The sequence below is a fragment of the Scyliorhinus torazame genome, chromosome 3 (assembly GCF_047496885.1).
Source record: "Scyliorhinus torazame isolate Kashiwa2021f chromosome 3, sScyTor2.1, whole genome shotgun sequence".
Classification (NCBI taxonomy): Eukaryota; Metazoa; Chordata; class Chondrichthyes; order Carcharhiniformes; family Scyliorhinidae; genus Scyliorhinus; species Scyliorhinus torazame.
In genome coordinates, this window is record NC_092709.1 from 83,915,985 (window position 1) to 83,943,448 (window position 27,464).

The 27,464-nt window shown below is 49.4% G+C and overlaps 1 protein-coding gene across 4 annotated transcripts in view; it reads right to left on the reverse strand.

Moving 5' to 3' along the window:
- Positions 1–9,785: 9,785 nt before the first annotated feature.
- The window catches only part of LOC140408554 (uncharacterized), a 74,203-nt gene continuing 56,524 nt past the window's right edge, over positions 9,786–27,464 (reverse strand). For all 4 annotated transcript variants that reach the window (XM_072495928.1, XM_072495929.1, XM_072495927.1 and 1 more), the window contains one exon: positions 9,786–13,720. The gene's annotated coding sequence lies outside the window, so the exon portion shown is untranslated. The remainder of the gene's footprint in view (positions 13,721–27,464) is intronic.

A 27,464-nucleotide genomic window follows, 5' to 3' on the forward strand; every position in this document is an offset into this window, starting at 1 on the left:
CCTCCCACCGACTAGCCATGACCCCTCCTTGGCCAGCCACGCGCCCGCACCCCACACATGGCCCGTTCCCCACAGCGGCATACCCCCGTCTCGACCCCCCCCCCCCCCCACTCGCACCAGCTCCTCCTTGACCTTAGCAGCCCCCCACCGGCTAGGACCCATCCTAGCTGGTTTACTCCCCCCCATTGCACTTCCGCAAGTCAGCTGACTCCTGCTGATCCCGGCCACTCCCGCCTCCCCTTCGACTCCTCCCATTGTGTGGCACACCCTCCTCTCCCGCTCCCCATCGACAGGCTCTCCCCCTCCCCCCTCCATTCTAAGCGCGGGAAACAATACTCGCTTCCCCCGCCCCCCCAGTCTTCGGCGCATGAAAAAAGCCCGCTCTCTCCACCTACCAGGCCCCGCCACCAACCAAAACAGTGCCCAACCTGCCCCATCTACCCTCCCCAACCCGAAAGAGAAAAACACAGAGAAAAAGAAACCCAAAACAAAGCAAAGGCCCCCCCCCGCGAACCAAAAATAGGCATAACATATCCACCGCAGTCCCCAATCGCCCATCCCGACCCTCAGTCTGTGTCCAGCTTCTCGGCCTGAACAAAGGCCCACGCCTCCTCCGGAGACTCAAAATAATGGTGCCAGTCCTTGTAGGTAACCCACAGTCGCGCCGGCTGCAACATGCCAAACTTTACCCCCTTCCTGTGCAGCACCGCCTTCGCTCGATTGTACCCGGCCCTCCTCTTCGCCACCTCCGCACTCCAGTCCTGATATATCCGAACCTCCACGTTCTCCCACCTGCTGCTCCTCTCCTTCTTGGCCCACCTGAGCACACACTCCCGATCGACGAACCGATGGAATCGCACCAGCACCACCCGCGGAGGCTCGTTAGCCTTGGGCCTCCTCGCCAACACTCTATGGACCCTTTCCAGCTCCAGGGGCCCCTGGAAGGACCCCGCTCCCATCAGCGAGTTCAACATGGTGACCACATAGGCCCTCATGTCCAGCCCCTCCAGGAGGCCCAGAATCCGCAGATTCTTCCGCCTCGACCGATTCTCCATCTCCTCGAACCGCTCCTGCCATTTCTTGTGGAGCGCCTCCACCTTTACCGCCAGGCCTAAGATCTCGTCCTCATTGTCAGAGATCTTTTGTCGAGCCTCTCGGATCGCCACCCCCTGGGCCGTCTGTGTCTCCAGCAGCTTATCAATAGAAGCCTTCATTGGCTCTAGCAGGTCCGTTTTAATCTCTCTGAGGCAGCGCTGGATACCCTCCTGTTGCTCCTCCGCCCACTGCCTCCACGCTGCCTGGTCTCCGCCCGCCGCCATTTTGTCCTTCTTCCCCCCCTTCTTCTGTTCCACCACCACCTTTTTTGTCGCCCCGCTCCTAGTTAAAGCCATATACTGACGGGGAGCTTTTATTAACTCCTTCCCACACCGGGAAACGTCGAAAAAGTGCCCATGGGGGCCCTGAAAAGAGCCCGAAAGTCCGTTTTTGTGGGAGCCGCCGAATGTGCGACTTAGCTCCACATAGCCGCAACCAGAAGTCTCGAGAGGGAATCCTTTTGGCAGTGCTCGCTTCACCAATCTGCCCCCAAAATTCTGTGAAATCATCTGAAAAAGGTCTGAGAGTAAGTTTCAGACGGGAGCTGCCGAATGCACGACCTACTCCTCCATGGCCGCCACCGGAAGCCTCGTCCTCGCTTCTTCAATGGCCTTGGTAGATCTCTTCACAGTTGTTCCCTCTGCTGCTAGAATTCACCTTTATTAGAGGCCCTCAAGTCAGGTTGCAGCTTTAAACTTGCGCTTCCCCCGCCTGCATGCTGGACGAGGCTCCTCTTTCCCCTGCAGTTACAGACAAATCTTTTACGATTTCTGCCGGGTCTGGTAACCAAAAGACATAACATTCCTGGGGGACACTGTCAGAGGAATGTTAGTCTTCTTCCCACACCGGGAAATGTCAAACAAATGCCGTGGGGGCCCTGTAAAAGAGCCCAAAAGTCCGTTCCAAGCGGGAGCTACCGAATATGCGACCTAGCTCTGCATAGCCGCACCCGGAAGTCAATGCATTGTAACATTAAGGACGAACCTCACACACTCACAGAACAGCATACATTCTGCATACCATACTATGTTTCTCCAATTCTGGTCTCTTCTGCATCCATGATTTCCTTCTCCACACCACTGGCTGTTGTGCAGACAGCTATCTCGGCACCACGGCTCTGTAAATTCCTCCCTGAACAGGCAGCACAATGGCAGTGGTCCACGGCTCTGTAAATTCCTCCCTGAACAGACAGCACAATGGCACAGTGGTCCACGGCTCTGTAAATTCCTCCCTGAACAGGCAGCACAATGGCACAGTGGTCCACGGCTCTGTAAATTCCTCCCTGAACAGGCAGCACAATAGCACAGTGGTCCACGGCTCTGTAAATTCCTCCTTGAACAGGCAGCACAATAGCACAGTGGTCCACGGCTCTGTAAATTCCTCCCTGAACAGGCAGCACAATAGCCCAGTGGTCCGCACTGCTGCTTCACAGCGCCAGGGACGTGGGTTCATTTCAGACCGTGACTGTCTCCCCATGTCTGCCTAGGTTTCCGCCAGGTGCTCCGGTTTCCTCCCACAGTTCAAAGATGTGCAGATTAGGTGTATTGGCTATGCTAAATTGCCCCTCAAGTGTCCAAAAAGTTAGATGGGGTTGCAGGAGTAGGGTGGGGTGTAGGGCTAGGTATGGTGCTCTTTCGCAGGTTCGGTGTCGATTCGATAGGCCAAAAGGCCTCCTTCTGCACTGCAGGGTTCTATGAAGATCTATGAACTACTCACCTCCTTTGACACTTCTCAAAGTCACTTTCTGGCCATAGGTTTGGGCTATCTGTCCTGAAGTTTCCTCCTTTGGCTTGATGTTAATTTAAGCCTGATTGTGGTCCTGGAAAAGGAGCTATACAAATACAGGCACAGCTTGTCATAAAGTTTGCCGTATAAAATTAAAAGCTTCTATGCTGACTTCCGGGTGCGGCTATGCCGAGGTAGGTCGCACGTTCGGCAGCTCCCGCCGGGAACGGATTTTTGGGCTCTCCAGAGGGGCCCCAACTGCAATTGTTCGACGGCTTCCAGTGTGGGAAGGTGACAGCAAGGTCCCCCCGACATTATATGGATTGGATCAGGAGTGGAGCGGTTCAAAAAGTTATCTTGGGGCAGCGAAAAGTGCGAGGGAGGAAAAGCAAGATGGCGGCGGGTGGAGACCAAGCAGCATGGGCGCAGTGGTCTCAGAAGTTTCTTAAACGCTGCTTTGAGGAGCTGAAGACAGAAATGCTGGCGCCAATGAAGGCGGAGATTGAGAAGCTTGTGGAGACCCAGAAGTCCCAAGGGGCGGCGATCCGGGAGGTGCGGCAAAAAGCCTCGGAGAACATGGATGAGATCTTGGGCCTGGCGGTGAAGGTGGAGGCGCACGAGGCGCTGCACAAGAGGTGGGCGGAAAAATTCGAGGACCTGGAGAATAGGTCGAGGAGGAAGAATCTTTGGATTCTGGGTCTCCCTGAAGGAGTGGAGGGGCCCGATGCCGGGGCATATATGAGCACGATGCTCAATTCGCTGATGGGTGCGGGAGCTTTCCTGAGGCCCCTGGAGCTGGATGGGGCTCATCGGGTCCTGGCAAGGAGACCCAAAGCCAACGAGCCGCCAAGGGCTGTAGTGGTGAGGTTCCACCGCTTTATGGACAGAGTGTGTCCTGAGATGGGCCAAAAAAGAGCGGAGCAGCAGGTGGGAGAACACGGAGATCCGAATTTACCAGGACTGGAGTGCGGAGGTAGCTAAGAAGAGGGCTGGTTTTAACCGGGCTAAGGCGATGCTTCATCGGAAGGGAGTGAAGTTCGGGATGCTGCAGCCAGCGCGATTGTGGGTCACATTCCAAGATCGGCACCACTATTTTGAAATGCCTGATGAGGCATGGAACTTTATACAAGCTGAAAAGTTGGACTCAAATTGAGGGTTAGTCGTGGGGGGATGTTTACTGTGTTTATTGCGTTTGGAGAATGTTCTCTGGGTTTGAGTGCTGGGTGGGGGTGGGTGAATGGATTTGATGTGGGGGCTGTGTGAGAGTGTGGGCATCGGTGTTGGAGGGGTAGGGCCCCATGGAGGAAGAGGGGGAGTGGAGGCGCGGGGATGGGGAGTTGGGGTAAGGCCGCAAAAAGGAGCTGCGCCAGAGGGAGCGTGGGCTTTTTCCCGCGGTAGGGAAGGATGGGGGTGGGGCCGGGCGGTGCTGGAGAGGAGCGCACACTGACTGCCAAGGGATGGGGGGATTCTCACACTGGAGGGTCGATGGAATGGCGGGAGAGGCTGGGGTCAGCTGACTTACGGGAGTGTCATGGGGAGAGCAAAATGGCTAGATGTGGATCTAGTGGGGGGAGGGGGGGAACAGGGTTGTTGCTGCTGCATTGGCGAAAAGGGAGCTGGAAGCAGGAGAGGTAGTCGGGGCGGGGGTCCGCCACCTGGGGGACTGGAGGGTGCGGGAGACCCGGGCGCGTGGCTGGCCTAGAAAAGGAGATGGCTAGTCGGCAGGCGGGGTGGGGGGGTGGGGAGTAGCCCCCCAATCCGGCTGATAACTTGGAATGTGAGGAGCCTGAATGGGCCCCGGTCAAGAGGGCCCGGGTGTTCACGCACTTAAAGGGACTGAAGGCAGATGTGGTTATGCTCCAGGAGACACATCTGAAGGTGGCAGATCAGGTTAGGCTGAGAAAGGGATGGGTAGGGCAGGTCTTTCATTCAGGGCTGGATGCGAAGAACAGAGGGGTTGCAATACTGGTGGGGAAGCGGGTGTCGTTTGAGGCAATGAATATTGTAGTGGATAATGGAGGTCGACATGTGATGGTGAGCGGTAGGTTGCAGGGGGTGCGGGTGGTACTGGTGAACGTATATGCCCCGAATTGGGATGATGCCGGATTTATGAAACGCATGGTGGGTCGGATTCCGGATCTGGAGGTAGGAAGCTTGATAATGGGGGGGGGGGGGGGGGGGGGGGGAGGGGGGGGGACTTGAACACGGTGCTGGACCCAGCACTGGACCGCTCTAGGTCCAGGACGGGTAAGAGGCCGGCTGCGGCCAAGGTGCTCAGGGGGTTTATGGACCAGATGGAGGGAGTGGATCCATGGAGGTTTGTCAGGCAGCAGGCCAGGGAATTGCCCTTCTTTTCCCATGTCCATAGAGTCTACTCCCTGATAGATTTTTTCATTTTGAGTAGGGCGCTAATCCCGAAAGTGGAGGGAACGGAATATTCGGCCATAGCCATCTCGGACCACGTCCCGCATTGGGTGGAGCTGGAGTTGGGGGAGGAGAGGGACCAGCGCCCGCTGTGGCGCCTCGATGTGGGACTATTGACGGATGAGGTGTGCGGGCGGGTGCGGGGGTGCATTGAAAGATATTTGGAGGCCAACGACAACGGGGAGGTGCAGGTGGGGGTAGTCTGGGAGACACTGAAGGCGGTGGTCAGGGGAGAGCTAATCTCCATTAGGGCCCACAGGGAGAAGAGAGAGGGGAGGGAGAGGGAGAGGTTGGTGGGGGAGATTTTAAGGGTGGACAGGAGGTATGCAGAGGCCCCCGAGGAGGGGCTACTCAGGGAGCGACGGAACCTCCAGACGGAGTTCGACCTGTTGACCACAGGGAAAGCAGAGGCACAGTGGAGGAAAGCGCAGGGGGCGACGTATGAGTATGGGGAGAAGGCGAGTCGGATGCTGGCACACCAGCTTCGTAAGAGGGAGGCAGCGAGAAAGATTGATGGAGTTAAGGATAGAGGGGGGAATACGGTGCGGAGTGCGGTGAGAATATACGAGGTATTTAGGGACTTCTATGGGGATCTGTACAGAGCCCCCAGAGGGGGAGGAAGGGATGCGACGATTCTTAGATCAGCTGAGGTTCCCGAGGGTGAAGGAGGAGGAGGTGGCTGGTTTGGGGGCACCGATTGGGCTGGAGGAACTGGTTAAAGGATTGGGGAGCATGCAGGCGGGGAAGGCCCCGGGGCCGGATGGGTTCCCGGTTGAATTCTACAGGAAATACGTGGACCTGCTGGGCCCGTTGCTAGTGAGGACTTTCAATAAGGCGAGGGAGGGGGGACCTTGCCCCCGACAATTTCTTTGATCCTGAAGTGGGACAAGGATCCATTGCAATGTGGGTCGTATAGACTGATCTCGCTCCTCAATGTTGATGCTAAGTTGCTGGCAAAGGTGCTGGCTACGAGAATTGAGGACTGTGTCCTGGGGGTGATTCATGAGGACCAGACGGGATTTGTGAAGGGTAGGCAGCTAAATACAAATGTGCGGAGGCTCCTCAATGTGATTATGATGCCCCCGGTGGAGGGGGAAGCGGAGGTAGTGGCAGCTATGGGCGCGGAGAAGGTCTTTGACCGGGTGGAGTGGGAGTATCTTTGGGAAGTGCTGCGGAGGTTTGGGTTCGGGGAGGGGTTCATCAGTTGGGTCAGGCTGCTATATAGAGCCCCGGTGGCGAGTGTGGCTACAAATCGGCGGAGGTCGGAGTACTTTCGGCTATACCGGGGGACGAGGCAGGGGTGCCCCCTGTCCCCCTTGTTGTTTACACTGGCAATTGAACCTCTGGCCATGGCACTAAGGGAGTCCAGGAAATGGAAGGGACTGGTCTGGAGGGGGGAGGGGGGAGAGAGGAAGAACACCGGGTGTCGTTGTATGCTGACGACCTGTTGCTGTATGTGGCAGATCCAGTGGAGGGGATGGCGGAGGTCATGCGGATCCTAAGGGAGTTTGGGGACTTTTCGGGGTATAAACTCAACGTAGGGAAGAGTGAGCTCTTCGTGGTGCATTAAGGAGACCAGGGAAGGGGGATAGACGAGCTACCGCTGAAGAGGGCGGAAAGGAGCTTTCGGTACCTAGGGATCCAAGTAGCTAGGAGTTGGGGGGGCCTGCACAAGCTCAATTTGACGCGGTTGGTGGAGCAGATGGAGGAGGATTTTAAAAGATGGGATATGCTGCCACTCTCACTAGCGGGTCGGGTGCAGTCGGTCAAAATGACGGTCCTCCCGAGGTTTCTCTTTGTGTTCCAGTGCCTTCCCATTATGATCCCCAAGGCCTTTTGAAACGGGTAAGTAGGAGCATCATGGGTTTTGTGAGGGGGAATAAGACCCCGAGGGTGAAGAGGGTGTTTCTGGAGCGTAGCAGGGACAGGGGAGGGTTGGTGCTGCCGAATTTGTGCGGCTATTATTGGCCAGCCAATGTGGCGATGATCCGTAATTGGGTAATGGAGGGAGAAGGGGCGGCGTGGAAGAGGCTCGAGATGGCGTCCTGTGTGGGCACGAGCCTGAGGGCGCTGGTGATGGCACCGCTGCCGCTCTCGCCGACAAGGTACACCACGAGTCCGGTGGTGGCGGCGACACTGAAGGTCTGGGGGCAGTGGAGGCGACACAGGGGTGAGGTGGGAGCCTCGGTTTGGTCCCCGATTCGGGAGAATCATCGGTTCGTCCCGGGAAGGATGGATGGGGGGTTTCGGAGCTGGCATCGGGCAGGGATTAGAAGAATGGGGGACCTGTTCATCGATGGGACATTTGCGAGCCTAGGGGCGCTGGAGGAGAAGTTTGGGTTACCCCCGGGAAACGCTTCCAGGTACATGCAAGTGAGGGCGTTTGTGAGGCGGCAGATGAGGGAATTCTCGCTGCTCCCGCCACAGGGGATTCAGGACAGGGTGATTTCGGGTGTATGGGTTGGAGAAGGCAAAGTTTCGGCGATTTACCAGGAGCTGAAGGAAGAGGAGGAGGCCTCGGTGGAGGAGTTAATGGGCAAGTGGGAGGAGGAGCTGGGGGAGGAGATAGATGAGGGTCTGTGGGCTGATGCCCTGAGTAGGGTTAATTCTTCCTCCTCTTGCGCCAGGCTCAGCCTAATACAGATGCAAGTTACTCACAGAGCGCATATGACAGGGGCGAGGTTGAATAGGTTCTTTGGGGTGGAGGACAGATGTGGGAGGTGCTCGGGAAGCCCGGCAAATCACATCCATATGTTCTGGTCGTGCCCAGCACTGGATGGGTTTTGCGAGGACCATGTCCAAGGTGGTGAAAGCCCGGGTCAAGCCGAGCTGGGGGTTGGCATTATTTGGGGTAACGGACGAGCCGGGAGTGCAGGAGGCGAAAGAGGCCGGAATTCTGGCCTTTGCGTCCCTGGTAGCCCGGCGGAGGATTTTGCTATTATGGAAAGATGCGAAGCCCCCTAGTGTGGAAGCTTGGATCAATGACATGGCAGGGTTCATCAAGCTGGAGAGGATAAGGTTTGCCTTGCAAGGGTCTGTGCAGGGGTTCCTTAGGCGGTGGCAACCGTTCCTAGACTATCTCGCGGAGCGTTAGGAGGAGGTCAGCAGCAGAAGCAGCCCAGGGGCGGGGGGGGAGGGGTTTCTTTGGGGGGGGCATCCCTATTGGTGCTTTTAAATGTCTTATGGGGGGTTATTGTATATGGGGGAAATCCAATATATAATTTTTGATTGTTGTGTTCTTGTTTCTTTCTTTTTGTTGGGGAGGGGGGGGGGGGGGTTTGTTGAAAATCTCTTGAAAAATTTGTATAAATATATATTTTTTTAAAAGCTTCTATGCTCACGGTGGTATTTCACAAATAAAAACCTTCACATGGCAGATGAAGTTCAATTCAGAGAACTGGGAGGTGATTAATTTTGGCAGGGAGAATATGGATAGTATAAAATAAAGGAAGACACTCTAAAGGAGAAGGACCTCAATGTATATCTAGATAACAGTACGAAGTCTTACAACACCAGGTTAAAGTCCAACAGGTTTGTTTCGATGTCACTAGCTTTCAGAGCGCTGCTCCTTCCTCAGGTGAATGAAGAGGTATGTTCCAGAAACACATATATAGACAAATTCAAAGATGCCAAACAATGCTTGGAATGCGAGCATTAGCAGGTGATTAAATCTTTACAGATCCAGAGATGGGGTAACCCCAGGTTAAAGAGGTGTGAATTGTACCAAGCCAGGACAGTTGGTAGGATTTCACAGGCCAGATGGTGGGGGATGAATGTAATGCGACATGAATCCCAGGTCCCGGTTGAGGCCGCACTCATGTGTGCGGAACTTGGCTATAAGTTTCTGCTCGGCGATTCTGCGTTGTCGCGGGTCCTGAAGGCCGCCTTGGAGAACGCTTACCCGGAGATCAGAGGCTGAATGCCCTTGACTGCTGAAGTGTTCCCCGACTGGAAGGGAACATTCCTGCATGGTGATTGTTGCGCGATGTCCGTTCATTCACACCTCTTTAACCTGGGGTTACCCCATCTCTGGATCTGTAAAGATTTAATCACCTGCTAATGCTCGCATTCCAAGCATTGTTTGGCATCTTTGAATTTGTCTATATATGTGTTTCTGGAACAGACCTCTTCATTCACCTGAGGAAGGAGCAGCGCTCCGAAAGCTAGTGACATCGAAACAAACCTGTTGGACTTTAACCTGGTGTTGTAAGACTTCGTACTGTGCTCACCCCAGTCCAACGCCGGCATCTCCGCATTATATCTAGATAAGTCATTGAAGATGGCAGGGCATACAGAACAAAGAAAAGTACAGCACAGGAACAGGCCCTTCGGCCCTCCAAGCCCGTGCCGACCATGCTGCCCGACTAGACTACAATCTTCTACACTTCCTGTGTCCGTATCCCTCTATTCCCATCCTATCCATGTATTTGTCAAGATGCCCCTTAAATGTCACTATTGTCCCTGCTTCCACCACCTCCTCTGGTAGCGAGTTCCAGGCACCCACTACCCTCTGTGTAAAAAAATGCTGATAGAGCAGTTAATAAAGCATGATAACTTAGGCTTTATTAATAGGGGCATTGAATACAAGAGTAAGGAGGTCATGTTGAATTTGTATAAGACACTAGTTGGACCTCATCCGGATTACAGTACAGACAAGTTCACAAGAATGATTCCAGGGTTAAAGAACTGTCGCTATGAGGATAGATTGGAGAAGTTGGAAAAAAGGCTGAGGGGAGACTTGATTGAGGTATTCGAGATCCAGATGTGTATGGACAGGGCAAATAGTGAGAAACTGCTCCCACTCAAGAGAGCATCAAGAACTAGAAGGGATAGATTCAAAATAATTTGCAAAAGGAGTAAAAGTGATGTGAGGAAAGGTTTTCTTGCCCAGAGGGTGGTTGGAGTCTGGAACAAACTTCCTGAGAGGCAGTTTCGATTGAGACATTAAAAGCGAACTGGATTTCTATCTGAAAAGAGCGAATATACAAGGTTACGGGGATACAGCGGGGGAGTGGAACTAGGTAGAATGCGCTTTCAGAGAGCCAGTGCAGATTCGTCAGGCCAAATGGTCTTCTTCTGCACTGTAAAGATTGTGTGATATTTACCTTTGTTCTAGACAGAAGTCTAAAGTGTCATTTCAGCCACTGCCAATTCAGTGGTAAATATGGTGCGATCTCAGCGAAGCTCGAAGAGGTGAGTACCATGCTGTCACTCCTAATATTGACAATTTATAGAGATTCCTCCTGGAAAGCATGTGCATATCTGGAAATCTAACAAATGAAACATTATTTCATTGAAACGTATAAAATTCTGACAGGGCTGGACAGATTGGATGGAGGGGCGTTGTTTCCTCTGGCTGGGGGAGTCTAGAACAAGGGGTCATGGTTTCTGTGGAGGCCAAGTCATGAGTATATTTAAGAAGGAAATAGATTTCTAGACTAAAGGCATCACAGGGTTTGAGGAGAGCACGGGGGTATGGTGTTGCGATAGAGAATCAGCCATGATCTTACTGAATGGTGGAGCAGGCTCGAATGGCTAAATGACCTAGTCCAGCTTTCTATGTTGCATTTGGATGCAATTTCACATCCCTCCTCAATCAAAATTCCCAATGATCTCAGTGTGCTGTACTTATTTTGAAGAAACACACAAGTGTCAACGTAGAGGTTAAAGTGTGATACTAGACTAACAACACAGAATTTCAAGTTCCAATCTCAGTAAAATTCAATAATTTGTGGGTACCAGGACAGCAAACTGAACATAGAACAAACTCAACGGTTCACTCATGTCCTACAGGAAAGCAAATCACTTCAGATCTGATCCCGGTCCACATGATGTGTGTTATCCTCATGGCCGTCGAGTACATTACTCATTTCTACAACTGATAGAATATGGAGCACCATTATCTTCTTGGGACAAATGTGTTGCCCACATCACAATAAACAAATGGCCATTTTGTTGAGGTAACAGAGGGCTGCTGGTACCCACAGAACGAATCAGAAATCATCAAAAGGGGTGCAGATCAAACAAAATAAATTACAAAACATGCCAAAGGGTTCTAATCAAATAGTGACGGTTTACAATAACTTTTGAAGCCAATGAGTTTCACAGTAAATCACAAAAAATACAGAAAGGTATCATAAAGCATCATAATAAAAAACATGGCAGAGTACTGCCGTGCTGTGTATCATAAATTCTCTTACGTCAAGTTACTGATTTCAGCTGTACCACAATGGCAACCTCAGGGAGGCAGGAGAAATTGAGGGGGAAAAGGCTGACTTGTCACAAATACATCTTATCACCAGTAATTGTTAAAGCATTTACCCTGATAACACACAGCCTGGATGCATGCATATGGAAACATTTACAACAGGCTTGTCCAACTTTTTCACTGGGGTGGTTGGAGGGGAACACATTTCAATTATTTTCTTACTCAAGGGGCCGATAAGTAACTTTTGGCAAAATAAGGTCTGGCACAACATTGAACATGAATTTCAAAAGCAAATCAATGTCAAAGCAATTAATTGATCATTTAAAAAAAGAATTAATTAAAGAAATTACCATTAAAGTGCCAAGCAGCAGAGTTCACCAATAAAACCTTTATTGCCTTTTTGTTAAAGTAGCAGAGCTGGAGTGAGACAGCCTAGGCCTCAATTCCTAGTAACCAGGAAAGGCGTGGCGACTGAGGCAGAGCTACGGAGTTGGGTTTAACCAACACTGACACATTTGCCTCTGACTCCGAGCTGGCCTCGGCAGAATTCATACAAAAGAGGGGGTTGGAAGTGGGTTACCTTTCAGTCCGGGTTTTCCTCCTTTCCTACTTTGTGGGTAGATTTTTGGGGAGGGTGGAGGAGAAAGGGAATGGTGCGTGTCCGGCTCACTCCCAGTCTCAGAGTTCTCACTCTCCTCACTTACTTACCCAGGCTCACTCACTCACTCATTTTTTCACTCACCTAAACTCACAGTCTCATTCACTTCCCACCCAGGCCCAGGAGGTTTGGACATCTTACCAGCGAGGAGGAATTCGGACGCTGTGAAAAGACCAGCTTCTTCACTCCACCCTGTCTGGGACGCCAGCTCCCCTGGATGGGCTGGGGCTGTTGCTGTTCCTTATGGCTTCCCTGCCTGCTCCACCATCTTGACCCCTTTGGGGGCCTGCGTGGGAGGACAACAGAGAGAGCAAGGCCAAAGGCAGGGAGAACGTGGAAACAAAAGAGAAGCCACTCATCTTCCCACTGCTTGCTGATCCTCCAGTCAGAGATTATTTTTCTCCATAATTTGTTATTGATGGGCCATTGTTCTCTTGCATAAGGGGTGGGGTGGGGGGGGGGACTTGTCCTATTGTGCAAGTGTCAGCCAAGGAAAGAGACCATTAGCATGATGGGTGATATCATATTTGACTATTCATAGACTATTCTACATGCAGGGGATAAGCTAATCATTAGTTGTTACAAGGCCTCAGCATGAGGAAAGCTGTGAAATTGATAAAAGGGCCTCGGCACTTTGTTTCGCTGCTATGCAGCCAATGCATTAAGCAGCAATTTTCCTGATCGTTCAATCAGTGCACAGAATAAAGACTTGAGGCCAAACTGGAACGGAGAAGAGAAAAGATTGTGGAATCATACCAGGCAATTGAGTGAGAAAAATCTTTAGTCTCTATGGTTTAATCAGTAAATACAGATTTGGGTGAGAGAGTGAGACCACAATAAATAATAAAGTAAAGGCACAAACTGGGTATGATAGATTAGTCTGAATCACTGATACGCTCTGTGCAGTGAGAGCTGATGAATAGGCAAATATCAGTATGCTATCCTTATATATTTGAAGTGTAGTTCAATAAAGTTAGTTCAAAATTTTGTATTACTACACTTTTAGCCAGTGTCGTCATTTATTCTATTTGAGTCCGAACACGAACAGTGGTTAAACCTGTTACATGTGTCTCCAAGGCTCAACAGAGAAATGCACTAACCAGAATGACACTAAATCATATATTTTATACCAGGATGATCTTAGTTTGGGCAGCAGTGGGGCTCCACAACTTACGTCAGCTGATTTCTAAGTTGAGGGAAGGGTAGTTTAGCCACATTATCTGCTTCTGGTTGGTATTCATGTTGAGTTCACTATAGTCCCTCCGAAGTCTATTCGCCAACCAACATTTACTAAGCACTCAAGAAATCAAGGCTCCTGTCTGAAAACTCTTTTGAAGTACTGGCTGGCTGAACCAGTGAGCCTTTGTGTTAAAGTATAAAATCAGTTCCTAAAGTTTTTAAAAATTGAAGTTGGTTCAAGGTACCACTGCTTGAGTGTGAGGGAATCCAATTGCAAATATCAACATTCTATCACATCAATAGATATGGCAAAAAGAGCTTACAGCCAATTAAGCGACATTTTAATTAATGGATAGCAAAGAAGTAAACATGACTTTGATCCACTCAGTACTTGAAGCGTCCTTGGCATTCTTCAGGTTCTATTCATGGCACTAAACGAAAAAGACATCAATAATTACACAAGCACGCATTTGGTCCCAATAGCTCATGTATTCATCTACACAGCAATAGTTGAAATACAGTAAACAAAACAAGTCAGCTTCAGTCAACTGTTTTATGAGCTACGAGGCTTCACTTGGGCATATGGAGAGTGAGAGAGAAGCTAGAGGCAGACCCAGTTTCAGAGAGAAGGTGGGGCAAAACATAAACGAGAGCTGAATGAATGATCTCAAACTTTGAGACAGAGGTCCATGAGCTCCTTGCAATTGCCGCTGGAGGTCAGACTGGAGGGGACAGGGAAGGGAAGAAGGGTCCAAGAAGATAGCTGATGGTCTTAAAAAAAGTCAGGGTTTATCTCTGATTTCCATCGGGATACACAGCTACAATACATTGAATTATTTATCTGCCTGAAGTCGCCAGGGGTCAACAAGCACTCCTGCCTAAACATCCCAGAGTCTTTCTTGGCATATGCATATCCATGAGTGCATGCCCACAGGCCCCTGAAGATGGCAAGACAGATTGATAGGGTGGTATGTTGGAACGGTATAGAATGCTGGTTAGGCCACAGTTGGAGTGTTGTGTACATTTTCTTTTTAAAATTTAGAGTACCCAATTATTTTTCTCCAATTAAGGGGCAATTTAGCATGGCCAATCCACCTAACCTGCATATCTTTGGGTTGTGGGGTGAAACCCACACAGACATGGGGAGAATGTGCAAAGTCCACACGGACAGTGACCCAGGGCCAGGATTCGAACCCGGGTCCTCAGCGCCGCAGTCCCAGTGCTAACCATTGCGCCACATGCCACCCTAATGTTGTGTACATTTCTGGTCACCATATTACAGGAAGGGCATAACTGCTCTGGAGATAGTGCAGAGGAGATTTGCAAAAATGTTGCCAGGGCTTGAAAATTGCAGTTATGAGGAAAGATTGGATAGGTTAGGGTTTTTTTCCTTGGAACATTGGAGGTTGAAGGATGAATTGACTGAGCTGTACAAAATTATGAGGCCTAAATAGGGTCCAGGAAAGACCTATTTCCCCGAGTGGCGAGGTCAATTACAAAGGGCAAAAGTTTAAGGTGATTGGTAGAAGAATTAGAGGGGATATTAGGAAAACCTTTTTCGCCCAGAAGATGGCAGGTGTCTGAAATTTGCTGCCTGGATTAGTGGTTAAGGCAGAAACCCTCAACTTATTTCAAAGGCACCTGGATTTGTACCTGTAGTGCTGTCACCTGCAAGGCTACAGTCCAGGTACTGGAAGATGGCTTTAGAATGGGTGGCTATTTAAAAAAAATATATATATTTTTTTACAGTCTGCAGAGGCCTTTTACTGTGCCGTAACCTTTCTAGGATTCTATGCGCGCTGGTCCTGATGACATTGTGCAATTTTAAACTGAACAGGCCTGAACAAGGAAATGTACTGAGGCATTCATGCTGGACAACCTGGGATAAAACTGGCCAAAAAAAAAAGCCCCACAAGGAAAGCTTAGCCCTTTGTTGCCATGGCCACCCTACACTGTTGCCAATCGGCACCGGAGAGGCCAATGTTGCTCTTTTTAATGAGTGGAATACTATCCCACCAGCGTCACCAATAATGTTGCCAAATTAACTAGATATGGCAGTTATTAATGATAATATTGCTTTTCAGAGTCGCCAGGTATCAAATGATACCACCACAAGGCTTTACCGGATATCGATCAAAGACCAAACAATCAGTTAGTCAGTTCAAGTTCAAAGATAGTTTATTTACACACAAGGATTATTTTGACAAGCAACATAAAACACTACAAGTTAAACTACACCTAACAACTACAATAACCTATACTTAACTTCAGGGCAACCGGCTCTATACAGATGGACAAGGCCTTTGTCCGGATCTTGCGTGGCTGGGTCGAAGAAGTGGCTTTGTTTCTGCTGGGCTCATCCGTCTGGTAGCGATTGCTGGTCTTGAACTTGTCTTCTGGTCGTAATGCTACACTTGGTTTTAGGCGTAGGCCGGGGCCAAGAGAGACCGAACACATGGCTGTATCTTTTTTTATCCCTCTGGGATTTCGCACTCTTTGGGGCGGTCCTTAGCTTTGGACCCAATAATTTGACAGGCTTCGATCACTGCCTTCGATTTTGGCCAATTAAGGGGCGGCTGCCTTGATGGCTGGGCGTGTCCTGAGCGGTCATTGACCTTGGCTGTTTCGGCTTTCTTAGCAAAGGGAGTGGCGCTGGTTAGTCTGCATCTGTATTGGTTACCTGTGTACAGTCCTTTTGTTCTGGGAAATGGACCATTAGAATGCAAACGAGCTGGGGGTTTCGATCGCGCCTAGCTATCTGGGTTGCAAATCCACACACAAGCTCTGAGTGTGCCTGAGTCCTGGGTTGGCCATAATTCCCATAGTCCTTTGCAGGTGGCCATCTGAGATGGCTACATCCTGTCCTCTTGATCCTGAACGCGAAGCGTGATGGATCACACTGTTGATCCCTCATCCCTTCTTGGTGTGCCGGTTACCCTTGGTCAAGGACAGGTTCTACACTACTCTGTCCTATGTTTTGGAGCATTTACCTAAGTTTTATTAACACATCATACCTTCATAATCTCAAAGGGGTCACTATAAAACATTCAACTATTACATATTTAACTTATTCGCACAAGGGAATATCTAACTATTACTATCCAAGCTACTCTCATGCTGCTGGCAAATATAAAAAGGAACTTATGTACAATACAAAATTTTTAAACCAATGGCAGCATCACATTTCTACTTAACTTATCAACGTTACAGAGGTGTACAATCTTTATTTTTATCGGTGATTTCATCGTTTGTTGGGTTGGGTGATTCCGATGAAGGGGGCTGGGAGTGTATATATCGGTGAGCGGGAGGCTCTTTTTCGCCATTTGCGGAGTCTAAGTGTCTGGATGACACTGCAGATTATTGCTATCACCAGAAGGGACTCTACTGTATGTGAAAGGGAATACCATTTAACAATGTTTTTGTACCAAGTGGGGGTATCAGTGTTTATCTCAATGTGTGGTGTGGTGTCCAGGCTAGGATGATCTGCTGTTATATGTAACGGACCCAATGGTGGGGATGGACGGTATTATGGCAACCCTGAGGGAATTTGGCCGGTTCTCCGGATACAAACTGAACATGGCTAAGAGCGAGTTGTTTGTAATTCAGGCGAGGGGCAGGAGAGTAGCCTGAAGGGGTTGCCGTTCAGGCTAGTGGGGGAGAGTTTCCGCTATTTGGGGATTCGGGTGGTACGGGACTGGGGCAAGCTGCATAAGCTCAACCTGTCCCGACTGGTGGAACGAGTGAGGGAGGAAGTCCGGAGGTGGGATGCGCTCCCACTGTCATTAGCGGGGAGGGTGCAGACTGTTAAGATGACGATTCTCCCGCTGTTCTTGTTTGTTTTTCAGTGTCTCCCCATCTTTATCCCGCGGTCCTTCTTTAAGAGGCTGAATAAAATTATTCTGGGGTTTGTATGGGCAGGGCAGTCCCCGCGGATGAAGAGGGTGATGCTTGAAAGGAACAAAGGAGAAGGGGGGCTGGCATTGCCGAACTTCAGCAACTATTACTGGGCAGCCAACATAGCGATGATAAGGAAATGGATGGTGGGTGCGGAGTCGGTTTGGGAGCGGATGGAGGCTGCTTCGTGCAGGGACACTAGCTTAGCAGCCTTGGTCACAGCGCCTCTGCCGCTTTCGCTGGCACGGTACTCCACCAGCCCGATAGTGGTGGCGGCTCTTCGGATCTGGGGCCAGTGGAGGAAGCATGTAGGGGAGGTAAGAGCATTGGTGTGGACCCCAATCTGCAGCAACCACCGATTTGCCCCGGGAATCATGGACGGGGGGTATCGGCTGTGGAGGAAGGCGGGGATTGTGAGGATGGGGGATCTGTTCTTGGAAGGGAGCTTTCCGAGCATGAGGCCGCTGGAGGAGAAGTTTGGGCTGGCGAGAGGGAACGACTTTAGATACTTACAGGTGTGGGACTTTGTACGCAGACTGGTGCTGTCCTTCCCACGTCTCACGCCGAAGGGGAGATAGGACAGGGTAGTTTCTAGGGGAGAGGGTAGAGTTTCAGATGTCTACAAGCAACTAATGGGAGCTGAGGATATGCAGACCGAGGACCTGAAGCTTAAGTGGGGGGAGATGGAGGACGGTATCTGGGCGGAAGCCCTGAGCAGAGTAAACATGACCGCAACATGCGCCAGGCTCAGCGTGATCCAGTTTAAGGTCGTGCACCGGGCCCACATGACGGTGGCCCGGATGAGCAGATTCTTCGGGCTGGAGGACAAGTGTGCTAGATGCGCCGGAGGGCCGGCTAACCATGTACACATGTTCTGGTCGTGCCCTGAACTCAGGGGGTATTGGCAGGGATGCGCAGATGTCATGTCCCGGGTATTGACAACTGAGGTGGTAATGAGTCCCGAGGTGGCAATCTTTGGGGTTTTGGAGGACTCGGGGGTCCAGGAAGAGAGGGAGGCCGACGTTCTGGCCTTTGCTTCCTGGTAGCCCGGCGACGAATACTGTTAACATGGAGGGGCTCAAAGCCTCCGAGGGCTGAGGTATGGCTATCGGACATGGCGAACTTTCTTGGCCTAGAGAAAGTCAAGTTCGCCTTGAGAGGTTCGCTACTAGGGTTCGCCCAAAGGTGGCAGCCATTCATTGACTTCTTCGCAGAGGAGTAAGCGTCAGCGGAGGGGGAGGGCTAGGGTAGTGTAGAGTAGAGTAGGGGAATATTGAGGCAGGTCCGTGCGTGAACAGAGCCGTGGTTTGCACTATGTTTAATTTGCGTCTTGACTTCTTTTTTTGTAGTGTACAATGTCACTTTTTCTATGTGGCGAAAATACCTCAATAAAATTGTTTGTTAAAAAAAGAAAGTACAGAGACTCTCGCAGCTTGTGGTCAATGCTTGGAGTGGGCGGACAATTTCTTCAACCAGTCTTTCTTAAATCATGGAACCACGGGAGGTTCAGGCTTATCTTAACCAGCCGAATTTTAGGGCGGCTGGTTTGATATAGTTTCTTCGTCCCAGGGTCCAGAGGTAGTTCGTATATAGCAGCATATGTGACAACCAAGTGTGTCAAACGTGTAAATAGCAAGTGAGGAATGACCAGAGGGTCGCGGAAGGTAAAGGGATGAGTGTACAGGCTGTGTCAAAGGGCATTCTTTAAACCACAATAAAAGAGCAGAGAAGGGAAAACTAAGACCTGCCAAAGATAGTGAAAAGTGAAGAACCATTCCAGAGTACTCGAAGTGATGGGAACATGAGATGCGTGTCGGTGGGATTCCCAGGTAGGGAGGTGATCAGTGCCGTTGCTCCACTACCTGAGCTTAGCTGACGGGATGCATTTGGGGTCCTCAGGCAGGGCGAGGATCAGTGCCGTTACTCCCTACCTGGGTGACCGAAACGAGTGGAAACAATTTGTAACACGTGAGATCAGAAGAGTAAACTGTATCAAGAAATTTTGTGACTGGCCGACATTAATTAAAACCATGTAGCAATAAGAAAGAAAGAAGGAAAGAAGGTGGGCAGGCTCCATCAGTAAATAGGACACCATAAATCTCATGCGGTTCCTTTTTCTCATCATCTGGATACCTCGGGGTTCTGTATCGAAAAGCGTTGTAAAAGGGTTAATGCCAGACTCGTGTCTGCCTTTTTTGTGCCGTGGCCGCGTGGGCCGTCGTGGAATCCGAATCGTCATGTCTTACCAGTCTACAAAAGTTGTCGCGGTGCCAAAGAGGGGTTCGCTTGTCGTGAGGGGCAGTGGCAGCAAAGGGCAAATTACTGTTGTCGGGCGGTGGCTCTGGCTGTGGAAGGGGATATTGAGGGCCAAACATATCCTGGTCGTGGTTCCAGGGGCTGGAGTGACTGGGGCTGGGAGGTTGTACCAGTGGTCAGTGATCGTGGTCAATTTGGGAAGGCTGGCGCTATCGTCTGAATCAAGCTCAAGGTGGAAAGTCGTATTTGTGGGCAGAGGCAAGGTCGGGTCTGTGGGCGTGGACGTGCTGCCATGGCTGGGGGAGGGTTGGACTAGGTCACCATCTAAAACTTGCTTCAGAGTGTCGTCTGCCTTTTGGGCCTGGGCTAAATCTTCGATATTGGTCTGTGAAACCTGGAATGCGTGTATCGGTTCACTTTCGGGGGGGGTTGCCAAAAGTGTCCGTAGTGTGATCCTGACTTGGCTAAGGCTTCTGCCTTTACGTTACCGGGTGGGGAGGAACGATGATGGCTTCTCATTTTGATTATGCCATATGTACGTTCTTTTGCTGTCTTGAGGATATGCTTCAACAATGGGGCTGAGGGTAGGGATTTACCATCAGCGGATACGAATCCTCGAGATTCCCACAGGTGCAGGAATTCTGTCAAACTATTGCAGACATTCAAACTGCCCGAATGTATGTCCGCTGGGTTCGGAAAGGAATCTAGGTGCTGCACTACATATGTCATAGCTGCTAATTCGGCCGGGCAATTTTAGAGATATTTCCTCTAATGTGCGTCCCTGTGCGTCTTCCACATAAATTCCACAACCAGTTATTCTCTTTCCATTCTCAATGGTGGAGGAACCGTCCACATAAATTTTTTAAGCGTTGTCCGTGGTCTGGAGATTCTGTGTTCTGATGCCTGCTCGTGTGTGTTGTGACTTCGGAATAAAGGGTCCTGTGTGGTGTTTGGCTGCAATGATCTGGCACTCATGTGGGGTTCCTGCATACTGAAGGTTGTCTGCTAAAAATGTGTGGGTCTTTGTACGTTTAACTGTAATGTCCCTTCCTTGTAACAACAGTGTCCAGTGAGCTGCTCTGATTTGGATGACTGAACCGTCCTTTAACCTACCATCTAACAATAGCTGTGTTGGGGTGTGCTCGATTACAATCGTTACTGGGTTAAGCCCTGTGATGTATGCAAAATACTGCACTGCCCAAAGGACTGCGAGCAAATGCCATTCGCAGGCTGAAAATCCTTGCTCTACGAGATCCAAAATTTGTGAGGCATGGGCTACGGGTCCTAATCGGTCATGTCTTTCCTGTAGGAGTACTGCTGATAGGGTTCGGTCAGTGGTCGCTACTACTATGGCGTAGGGAGAGTGTGGGTCTATTTGCAAAGAACTTGCGTTTTAATTCATCAATGGCATTTGTGTGCTGAGGAAGCCATTCCCATGGGCGTTCTTTTTAAGGAGCTCCGAGAGTGGGGCTGCTTTTGTGGCAAAACCATCTATATGGTTCCTACAATATCCAACTAATCCTAAGAATGACCAGAGTGCAGTGATATTGTGGGGCAGGGGCAATTTAACTATTGACTCAATTTGTTTGTGTTCAATCTCTCTCTTCCCGTGGGTGATAATAGTGCCTAAATAAAGAACTTTTCTTTTAGAATCTGGGCTTTTTTCGGATTAACCTTGCATCCAATTGATTGTAAGAGACCAGCAATTCTGAAAGAAGCTTAACATGCTCTTCCTTTGTGTCCGTCTGTAGAAGTAAGTTGTACACATACTCCGCCATTTCGGAGACATGGACAGAGCAGGGACAGGAATGGTTGTTGCAGGTGCCGGGGTTTAGATATTTCAGTAAGCTCGGGAAGGTGGTAAAAGAGGGGGAGGGGTGGCATTGCTAGTCAAGGACAGTATTACGGTGGCAGAAAGGATGTTTGATGAGGACTCGTCTACTGAGGTAGTATGGGCTGAGGTTAGAAACAGGAAAGGAGAGGTCACCCTGTTAGGGGTTTTCTCTCGGCCTCCGAAAAGTTCCAGAGATGTAGAGGAAAGGATTGCAAAGATGATTCTGGATAGGAGCGAAAGCAACAGGGTAGTTTTATGGGGGACTTTAACTTTCCAAATATTGACTGGAAACGCGATAGTTCGAGTACTTTAGATGGGTCCGTTTTTGTCCAATGTGTGCAAGAGGGTTTCCTGACACAGTATGTAGATAGGCCAACAAGAGGCGAGGCCGTATTGGATTTGGTACTAGGTAATGAACCAGGACAGGTGTTAGATTTGGAGGTAGGTGAGCACTTTGGGGATAGTGACCACAATTCGATTACGTTTACTTTAGTGATGGAAAGGGATAGGTGTATACCGCAGGGCAAGAGTTATATCTGGGGGAAAGGCAATTATGATGCGATGAGGCAAGACTTAGGATGCATCGAATGGAGAGGAAAACTGCAGGGGATGGGCACAATGGAAATGTGGAGCTTGTTCAAGGAGCAGCTACTGCGTGTCCTTGATAAGTATGTACTTGTCAGGCAGGGAGGAAGTGGTCGAGCAAAGGAACCGTGGTTTACTAAGGCAGTCGAAACACTTGTCAAGAGGAAGAAGGAGGCTTATGTAAAGATGAGACATGAAGGTTCAGTTAGGGCGCTCAAGAGTTACAAGTTAGCTAGGAAGGACCTAAAGAGAGAGCTAAGAAAAGCCAGGAGGGGACATGAGAAGTCTTTGGCAGGTAGGATCAAGGATAACCCTAAAGCTTTCTATAGATATGTCAGGAATAAAAGAATGACTCGGGTAAGAGTAGGGCCAGTCAAGGACAGTAGTGGGAAGTTGTGCTTGGAGTCAGAGGAGATAGGAGAGGTGCTAAATGAATATTTTGCGTCAGTATTCACACAGGAAAAAGACAATGTTGTCGAGGAGAATACTGAGATTCAGGCTACGAGACTAGAAGGGCTTGAGGTTCATAAGGAGGAGGTGTTAACAATTCTGGAAAGTGTGGAAATAGATAAGTCCCCTGTGCCGGATGGGATTTATCCTAAGATTCTCTGGGAAGCTAGGGAGGAGATTGCTGAGCCTTTGGCTTTGATGTTTAAGTCATCATTGTCTACAGGAATAGTGCCAGAAGACTGGAGGATAGCAAATGTTGTCCCCTTGTTCAAGAAGGGGAGTGGAGACAACCCCTGGTAGAGACCAGTGAGCCTTACTTCTGTTGTGGGCAAAATCTTGGAAAGGTTTATAAGAGATAGGGTGTATAATCATCTGGAAAGGAATAATTTGATTAGACATAGTCAACACGGTTTTTTGAAGGGTAGATCGTGCCTCACAAACCTTATTGAGTTCTTTGAGAAGGTGACCAAACAGGTGGATGAGGGTAAAGCAGTTGATGTGGTGTATATGGATTTCAGTAAAGCGTTTGATAAGGTTCCCCACGGTAGGCTACTGCAGAAAATACGGAAGCATGGGATTCAGGGAGATTTAGCAGTTTGGATCAGAAATTGGCTAGCTGGAAGAAGACAAAGGGTGGTGGTTGATGGGAAGTGTTCAGACTGGAGTCCAGTTACTAGTGGTATACCACAAGGATCTGTTTTGGGGCCACTGCTGTTTGTCATTTTTATAAATGACCTGGAGGAGGGCGTAGAAGGATGGGTGAGTATATTTGCAGATGACACTAAAGTTGGTGGAGTTGTGGACAGTGCGGAAGGATGTTACAAGTTACAGAGGGACACAGATAAGCTGCAGCGCTGGGCTGAGAGGTGGCAAATGGAGTTTAATGCAGAGAAGTGTGAGGTGATTCATTTTGGAAGGAATAACAGGAAGACAGTACTGGGCTAATGGTAAGATTCTTGGCAGTGTGGATGAGCAGAGAGATCTCGGTGTCCATGTACATAGATCCCTGAAAGTTGCCACTCAGGTTGAGAGGGTTGTTAAGAAGGCGTACGGTGTGTTAGCTTTTATTGGTAGAGGGATTGAGTTTCGGAGCCATGAGGTCATGTTGCAGCTGTACAAAACTCTGGTGCGGCCGCATTTGGAGTATTGCGTGTAATTCTAGTTGCCGAATTATAGGAAGGATGTGGAAGCATTGGAAAGGGTGCAGAGGAGATTTTACAGAACGTTGCCTGGTATGGAGGGAAGATCTTATGAGGAAAGGCTGAGGGACTTGAGGCTGTTTTCGTTAGAGACAAGAAGGATAAGAGGTGACTTAATTGAGGCATACAAGATGATCAGAGGATTGGATAGGGTGGACAGTGAGAGCCTTTTTCCTCGGATGGTGATGTCTTGCACAATGGGACATAGCTTTAAATTGAGGAGAGATAGATATAAGACAGATGTCAGAGGTAGGTTCTTTACTCAGAGAAGTAAGGGCGTGGAATGCCCTGCCTGCCACAGTAGTGGACTCGCCAACATTTTAAATTGAGGAGAGATAGATATAAGACAGATGTCAGAGGTAGGTTCTTTACTCAGAGAGTAGTAAGGGCGTGGAATGCCCTGCCTGCAACAGTAGTAGACTCGCCAACATTAAGGGCATTCAAATGGTCATTGGATAGACATATGGACGATAAGGGAATAGTGTAGATGGGCTTTAGAGTGGTTTCACACGTTGGCATAACATCGAGGGCCGAAAGGCCTGTACTGCGCTGTAATGTTCTATGTTCTATACTGAATAAGACATTCGGGGCGGGAAAATCTGGAAAGACAGTTGGCCAATTGTCGGTGAAAAATGGAGGGGGAGTTGTGGAAACCTTGCCCTTGAAATGAGAACGCAAACTTGTATTGACAGGCCTTATCTAAGGGGATGGATCAGAAGCCATTGTTAATGTCCAGCACTCTAAAGTACTTTGCTTGTACTCCCTGCTTGAGCATGGTTTCGGGACTCGTGGCAACGGTGGAGGGTGCGAATGGGGTGACATTGTTGAGCTCTCGGTAGTCAATGGTTAATCTCCGTGAACTGTTGGGTTTCTTTACGGGCCAAATTGGGGCATTGTTTGTTGAGGCTACGGGCCAAATTACTCCTTGATCTAGTAAGCTATTGATGACTTTTGAGATCTCACCCTCGGCTTGCTGTGGGAAACCGTATTGCTTCTGGGGCTTGGGATCGGGACCTGAAATTGTGATCTTGCCTGGGATCTTCCCACAATCGTGTTTGTGTTGGGCGAAGGCTGCTTAATATTTTCTGAGGACCTCTCTAATTGTCTGGTCTTTACTAATTGTCTCCAATAGTCTCCTACTGAGCAAATCCTATGTTCATTATCCCCTACTGAGCGTAGCGGGGGCTCTAGCTGCTTTGGCCATTCTCCATACACATTTATTCACTGGATCAAAGGAAAGGTTAAGGAGCTCATAAAAGCGATTCCTAGAATGTGCTTGGCTGTTTGGGGCAAGTCAACTAAAACAACGGGGTGTCTGGTGCTTATGTTCCCTATATGAATATCTACGGGGGCTGTGATGTATCCCTGCTGTACGTGTCCGGTAAATCCACTAAGGATGATGGTGTCTGTGGTGGGCCATTTGTCACGTTGAAACATGGTGGAGGAATTTAAAGTGGTGCGGGAAACTCCTGTGTCCTAAAGGAATTCTACTGGATGTCCCCGGACTGTGCCTGTGACTACTGGTGCCTGATTTGTCCCAGAGTGTGTTGCAGACCTAAGTTGGGGAGTCCAAACACCATCAATCTGTGGTGTTGATTACTGCATTATCTGTTCGGGCGCCAATGCAATGTATAGTCCTAACACTGTTCCTAGGTGGGGCGTTCGATTGCTGGTGCCGTTGCTGGTTCGGGGGGTTCTGTCTGCATGTGTCCACAATTATAGCAACCTGGTGGTGCCTGTGCTCTGGGGTGCTGTCCTTCAAGTCTGCCCTCATTTACCCATGCTGGGTCCTGATTAGTCTTGACTGGGTGCATATTCGCCATTGCCTTTTCCTGATCTGCCTTCCTATGTAGGGATTGTTCCCAAGCACTGGAGAGTCGCTTTAAAACCCAAACTTCATTATGTGTGGCATCTCGGGGTCATAATTTACACAAGCCTTTTGACCTGCTTCTGTGGCGTTGGAGACTAAAGTGGGGCCCATTTAGTTGTGTCATCGTTATCGAAGTGTGCGTGGTTCAAATCCCCAAATACTGCTTTAAAATGGATCCAAAGGCGACCTGCAAGTGCAGTCGGATGCTCTCCCTTCTTTTGCCTACAACGGTTCAAACCTTCTACGGGGTCTCCCTTGTTGTACCCAATCGCGTAGGGTTCCTCCTCCTACATTCTGGGGTTCTGGTAAAGCTGAGCTAACGGACGGGTCAAGGTTCATGACTATAAATTTAACTTCCTCCCTTTCGTCTAGACCGCACATAACTGTTTGCTGGCGTACTCACTCAAAGAAATTATGTGGGTCTGCGGTGGAGTCGAATGGTTCAATTTTGGCGCAGGCATCTCTCAATTGGCTGATGGTTAGTGGGGCAGTGTAAACAAAATCAGGCTCATCCCGATCCGATGACTTGCGCTGTGTGGTGACCGGATTCATGGGGGTGTGCGTGCGCTGCCTGTGCAGTCGGTGGTTCCGGGTGATTCCCTTTTCGGGGCCTGGGGGGCTCTATTGTGATTTTCAGTATTCTCCACATATCTATGGGCGGTTTCATTTAGTTCTTGCCAATTGGGGCCATTCTCCTCATCTAAATCTTGTCCAAAGGTATCTCTGAATCCGATTTGCGCTGACAGCAGTGACTGTAACTTCTCTATTTGTCGTCTACATTTCGTGTGATCTACTGTGCTCTGTCTTTGTTCTGTAGAGGAGCTATGGAGCGCTCGTAAAGCTGCCTTTAAATCTGCGCATTGTCTTGTTAACTGTGCTACCTGATGTTCTGTCTCTTCTCGTACCAAGACAGCGCGCTGTGTATTTTGATAGGCTTTATCGTATGGGTCTGAAAGCTGCTAAGGTGAACTAAACAAGATTGGTGTGCCCATTTGACATCAGCCATCTTTTTATCTTTAGCTGCTGTTCCCGGAGTTGCTCATTAATCTTTTCACATTAACTATAGTTTCCCTCATTAGTTTCTTCTTTCTCAACTAGCTGTCTGCGGAGCGGCCTCACGACCTCCTCTGTGCCTCGCAACTGTGCCAAACAGGACACTATTGCCATCGGCTTATGAACTTTCGCTGCATTCTTCTTATGTACCTCGGTTAGGTTGTCCCACCAGATTTGTCCTATGCTTCCTGGACCTGACTCATCATTTGAACAAAACTCGGACCAAAGGGGCCATGCTTTCCCCTTCAAATACTTCCTCAACTCTTCTTCCCATATGGGGGACTGTCGGCTCTGTTGGTGGCTGCAAACTCGGGTTTCTGCGGGTTCATTAGGCGTTCCATCGCTTTTGTGGCCATTGCTACTATAATCTCTGTTTTCCTACCTCTAAGTTCTCTTTTGCTCTGCTTCTAACTTCTCTTTGCCTACCGTCAAATTGGGACAGGGGGAATAAGGCGGTGATTCGAACAGCGGGTATGGCCTCGGCTATTTTCGGGTTCACAATACTCCTGATAGTTTTACGCGAAATCTCACGAGTTTACCTTCTATCCCTGTTAGTATGCATGCAAGTTAGTACACACTTCCGAAACATGGTGATTTGATCGATACGGGCCTTACACTTTGGTTTCTTTCACTTTTCCTCAATTGGATTTCTAATGCAAAGTTTTGTGGGTTCTCTGAGTGACAAATTCACTTCTATTCGAGTCCCGTCAGATGTCGCCAATAATTTTGCCAATCGGCACCGGAGACGCCAATAATGTTGCTCTTTTTAATGAGTGGAATACTATCCCACCGGCATCACCAATAATGTTGCCAAATTAACTAGATATGGCAGTTATTAATGATAATATTGCTTTTCAGAGTCGCCAGGTATCAAATGATACCACCACAAGGCTTTACCGGATATCGATCAAAGTCCAAACAACCAGTTAGTCAGTTCAAGTTCAAAGACAGTTTATTTACACACAAGGATTACTTCGACAGAATGACAGATATGCAACAGAAAACACTACAAGTTAAACTACACCTAACAACTA